At 42.3% G+C, this 5,562-nt stretch overlaps 1 long non-coding RNA gene and 1 pseudogene across 1 annotated transcript in view; both read left to right on the forward strand.

Moving 5' to 3' along the window:
• The window catches only part of LOC144229591 (calcium and integrin-binding family member 2 pseudogene), a 4,638-nt pseudogene extending 3,386 nt beyond the window's left edge, over positions 1 to 1,252 (forward strand).
• LOC144229607 (uncharacterized) overlaps positions 1 to 5,562 on the forward strand; it is a 214,731-nt gene that overhangs the window by 121,140 nt on the left and 88,029 nt on the right. The window lies entirely within an intron of this gene.

Below are 5,562 nucleotides of genomic sequence, written 5' to 3' on the forward strand. Positions count from 1 at the left end.
CTATAGAGCTCAGTTAGAAACTCTATTTCTTGTTCCTGCGTTAAGATACACCTTGGAAAGGCACCTGGGTAGCTCAGTCGGTTAAGTGTCAGGTTCTTGATTTCAGCTCAAGTCATGATTTCAGGGTTCATGAAATCGAATCTGCTTGGGAATCTCTCTGCTCCTCCCCTCCTCATGGTCTGTCTCTGTCTCTCTCTCAAAATAAATAAATAAACATGAAAAATAAAAGATACACGTTGGAAAAATGGTAAAGCAACAGGCATCATTTGTTTTTGGCATCCTCTCACTTCCTTCCTGTGTCCAGCGCTCATATTCTGCCACTTGTTTCCTTATCCTTCAGGTGTCCAGTGTCTCTTTGTACTCCTTTGATCACTCAAAAACAAACAAGCAAACCCCAGTTTATTAAGTTATGGTTGACATAGAGAAAGCTGTGTGTATTTAATATATACAACTTGAGTTTGTAGATTGGTATACGCCCATGAAATTATCACCACAATCTTTGCCATAAACATATCCATAACTTTCAAAAGTTTCCTCTTGTTCTCATTATTTTTTTTGTGATAAGAACACGTAATAGAAGATTTACCCTGTTAGTAAAATTTTAAATATATGATACAGTATTTCATGCTAGAGGTATGGTCATGTCCCACCTCCAGGTGCCCGTGGGGTGGGTCTGCAGTGGCCGGGAGCTCAGGCTCTGGGGCCTGGGCAGCACAAGCAGACCACCTCCATGGAGGAGCAGCTGAACAACTACCAGGACTGCACCTTCAATGAGAAGGACATCCCCAAGCTCCATGTGCAGTTGCATGGTTCTACGAGCTGGCCCACAGCCTTGTGTCAGTGGACTCTAGGAAAAGCCCCACTGCCCATGTGCTGATGAGCCTCATCTTCCGGATGCCGGAGCTCCAGGAGAACCCATCCAAGGAAAGGATTGTAGAGGCTTTTTCTGAAGATGGAGTGGGGAACTTCACCTTCAGCAGCTGTGGGTATGTTCTCCGTGCTCTGCGAGTTGGCTTCCCAGGAGCTCAAGGCCAACTATACCTTTGACACCTTTGTCTGCAAGGAGGACCTGGAGTGGAGGCCGACCCGGCTCACCAAGTCGGAGTTGGACGACGACAAGGTGATGCTTGTGTGCAACAAGGTCATCGAGGAGGCCGACCTGGACAATGGTGGCAAGCTGGGCTTTGTGGACTTTGAGGACATGATTGCCAAGGCCCCCGACTTCCTTAGCACCTTCCACATCCAGATCTGAGGACACTGCTGAGGGCCCAGCAGCCCAGAAGCTGACCATCTGGCTCTGCTGCTGTCTACACGAGTGTGACCTCCAAGCTGCCCAGAAAAGGGGCAGTGGCCTCTGGGGTTATTCCCAACAGTATTTCCTTGGGCCCTTCCAGCAAAAGATCCTTAACCATGGAAGGGGGGTGTGTGTGTGTGAGGACCAGGGAACTTTCCAGACCCCAGGGCCTCCATAGGCCCTCCGTCTGTCCCAGGCCCCTCCAGGTCCCTGGACCCCGGTCCTCTCCCTGTCACAAATGGCCCCACTGGGAGAGGAAGGCAGAGACCTCTTGGGCAGGGGATACCCACGTGTGCAAGGGCTGGGCAGGCATCCCAGTCACCCAGGGAAAAGTGAAAAATGAAAGAGGACAAGGTTTTATGAGTTATGTGGTCTTTCTCCCAAACCTCCAGCTGGGCTGCACTCTAGTCTGTCTGGTCCCCATCTCCCCCAACCCTCCCATTGTGAAGCTGTGAGGACAGTGGGCCAAGGGCTCTGTCCTGTCCCTAGCTCTGAGTGTTAGACACCCCCTCTCCTTCACCCTCCCCAAGACCTGGAATTCTCACTGGTGTGTGCTATCCACACATTTGTGAACTTTTGGTAGTAAAGCACTTTCACTTCCCCGTAAAACAAAACAAAACAAAAAAACCATAGACACTATGCTGCAGTGTAAATCTCTGGGACTTTTTCATCTTGTCTAACTGAACCATTGTATTCTTTCACTAAGACCTCTGCATTTACCCTTCCCTTGAGCCCCTGGCAACCAACATTCTACTTTCTGCTTCGATGAGTTTGACTAGATTCCTTGTACAAGTGAGATCATGTAGTATTTTTCCTTCTGTGTCTGGGTAATTTCACTTAACATCATATCCTCCAGGTTCATCCGTGTTCTGGCAGATGGTAAGATTTTCTTCTTTTTAAAGGCTAAATAATATTCCATTGTATGTATATGGCACATTTTCTTTATCCATTTATCCATCAGTGGACACTTGGGTTGCTTCTGTATCTTGGCTATTGGGAAAAATGCTTCAGTGAACATGGAAATGCAGGTAGCTCTTTGAAATAGGAACTTTATTTCTTTTGAACATACACACTGGAAGTGGGATTGCTTGATCCTATGGTAGTTCTGTTTTTAATTTTTTGAGGAATTATTCCATAGCTACTATTCTATTTACATTCCCAACAGCGTTACAAGGGTTCCCTTTTCTCCATATCCTCATCAGCACTTGTTACATATAAATATTTTTTATAATAGCCACCTTAACAGGTTTGAAATGGTATCTCATTGTCATTTTGATTTGCATTTCCCTGATGATTAGTGATGTTGAGCTCCTTTTCATATACTGGCCATTTGTATGTATTCTTTGCAGAAATATATATTTAGTTCCTTTGCCAGTTTAAAAATTGGATTTATTTTTGCTATTGAATTGTAGGCATTTTTAATATATTTCGAATACTAACCCTTTATCAGATCTATGGCTTACAAGCATTTTCTCCCATTCTGGAGGTTGCCTTTTCATTTTGTTGATTGGTTTGTTTGCTGTACAGAAACTTTTGTTTAAATGTGGTCACATTTGTTTATTTTTCTTTTTGTTGCCTGTACTTTTAGGTGTCTGCAATATTGTGATTTATAAGAAATATGCATTTGGTCATTCAGATGACCAAAATATACATTTTTCATATATTTCTTTGCTGTTCATCCACAGTTCCTGGCTAGCAGCTCCCGCAAACCTGTGGAATTTCCTAAGTAATAAGACCAACAAAATGTCTTTTGTAATGTTAATGAGGCAACCTTTGGACTGCACTCAGGATGGGGCATTCCTCTGACCTCCTAAGAGGGGAGAAGAGGTGGAGGTTTAATGGATAGCCAGTGGATAGTGATTTAATCAATAGTGCCTATGTAATGAAACCTCCATAAAACCCACAGGAATGGGATTTGGAGAGCTTCCAGGTTGGTGAGTGTGTGGAGAATGGGGAGAGTGGCACACCTGGAGAGGGCAGGGAAGCCCCATGCTCTGTCCCCATACCTTTCCCTACGGATCTCTTCCATCTGACTGTTTCTGAGCTATACCCTTTTATGGTAAACCAGTGATCTAGTTAGTAAACTGTTTCTCTGAGTTTTGTGAGCCACTGTAACAAATTAGTTGAATTTGAGGATGTGGGGGGTGTGTGTCATAAGATTCATAACCAGTTGTTCAGAAGTACAGGTGACAACCTAGACTTGCAATTGGCATCCTGAGTTAGAGGGGGTCATGGGAACCTCCAATCTATAGCCAGTTGGTCAGAAGCATGGGTGATAACCTGGGCTTGTGACTGGCATCTGAAGTCAGTTTTGTAGGACTGAGCCCTTTACATGTAGGACTTGATGCCATCTCTGGACACATTGTGTCAGAATTGTGTTGAATTGTAGGACACCCAGCTGGTGTCCAAAGAATTGCTTGCTTGTGTGGGGGATATCACCCAACAGACACTGGAATTGGGTGTCAGAACCCCTTTAGTACCCTATCTAAATCACTGCTGAGGCCAATGTCAAGAAGCTTTCCCCCTATATTTTCTTCTAGTTTTATGGTTTCAAGTTTTATGTTTAAGTCTTTGATTCATTTTAAGTTGATTTTTGCATATAGCTTAAGATAAAGGTTTAATTTCATTCTTTTGCATTTGGATATCCAGTTTTCCCAAATACCATTTACTGAAGAGACTATCTTCTATGTGTTCTTGACACCCTTGTTTAAAATCAGTTGACCATATATGCATGGGTTTATTTCTGGACTCTTCTATATCCCGTTCCGTTGGTTTATGTGTTTGTTTTTCTGCCCATACCATACTGTTCTGATTACTGTCGCTTTGAAATATTTTGAAATGAGGAAGTGTGATGCCTTCAGCTTTGTTCTTCTTTCTCAAGATTGCTTTGAATATTTGGGGTCTTTTGTGGTTTCATATGAATTTTAGTATTGTTTTCTGTTACTTTGAAAAATGCTATTGGGATTTGGATAGGGATTGCATTGAATCTATAGATTAGTATGGATAGTATGGACATTTTAACAATATTAATTTTTTTCCCCAACCTATGAACACGAGATGTCTTTCCATTTATTTCTGTCTGCTTCAAATTCTTACATTATTATTTTAACGTTTTCAGTGTACAAGCCTTTCATCTCCTTGATTAAGTGTATTTGTAAATATTTCATTCTTCTTAGTGCTATTATAAATGAGATTGTTTTCTTATTTCCTTTTTGAAATTTCCTTTTAGTTGCTAGCATATGGAAATATAGCTGATTTTGTATCTTACAATTTTGCTGAATTTGTTTATTAGCCCTCACAGTTGTGTGTGTGTGTGTGTGTGTGTAGCTTTGATAATTTTTATTTGAGAGGCAGGCTAGCATTGAGGAAAGAACATGTGCTATGAGTTAGAAAGCCCTGAGTTTGAATCTTACTTTGAACTTACATAAGATTTTAGGACCCTGAGTCATTAATTAACCTCTCTAAGACTTGGTTTCATTATTTATGATATGGGGATGCTCCTTTTACCTACTTTTCTATTATATAGTGTTGTCTTGCTAGTTACATGAGACAATTAAATTGATAGCATCAAACCAGGGCCTGCTATTTCTAAAGCATGTGGTATGATCAGTAAATGGTATTCCCATGCCCTTTCCTGCTCAGCCTCACCTAGACCTAACTTCTTCTAAAGACTTGGACCATTAATTTATCTCTCCTTCTCCTCATTTCCAATTCAGCTCTCCCCAAAAATGCAATTTCTTCAGTGCAACTGATCTTAACCACTTGTTTGTTAAAAGTGATCTGGACTAGGGGTGCCTGGGTGGCTCAGTTGGTTAAGTGTCTGACTTCAGCTCCGATCATGATCTCACGGTTCCTGGGTTCAAGTCCTGCGTCGGGCTCTGTGCTAACAGCTAGCTCAGAGCCTGGAGGCTGTTTCAGATTCTGTGTATCCCTCTTTCTAGGACCCTCCCTTGCTCATGCTCTCTCTCTCTCTCTCTCTCTCTCAGAAATAAAACATTTTTAAAAAAGTGACCTGGAACAGACTAATGCACAAGAGGAAAATGACAAACTTTGTTTGCTAAACTGCTTGTTATGGTTGTTGGATATTAAAATAAGATGCTTATGGGGCCCCTGGGTGGCTCAGTTGGTTGAGTGTCTGATTCTTGATTTCGGCTCTGGTCATGATCCCGAGATCTTGAGATCAAGCCCTGTGTCAGGCTCTGCACTAAGCATGGAGCCTGCTTAAGGTTCTCGCTCTCCCTTTGTCCTCTCTCTAAAAAAAAAAAAAA

This window comes from Crocuta crocuta, unplaced genomic scaffold (genome assembly GCF_008692635.1).
Source record: "Crocuta crocuta isolate KB4526 unplaced genomic scaffold, BGI_CrCroc_1.0 scaffold657, whole genome shotgun sequence".
In the NCBI taxonomy this organism is placed as follows: Eukaryota; Metazoa; Chordata; class Mammalia; order Carnivora; family Hyaenidae; genus Crocuta; species Crocuta crocuta.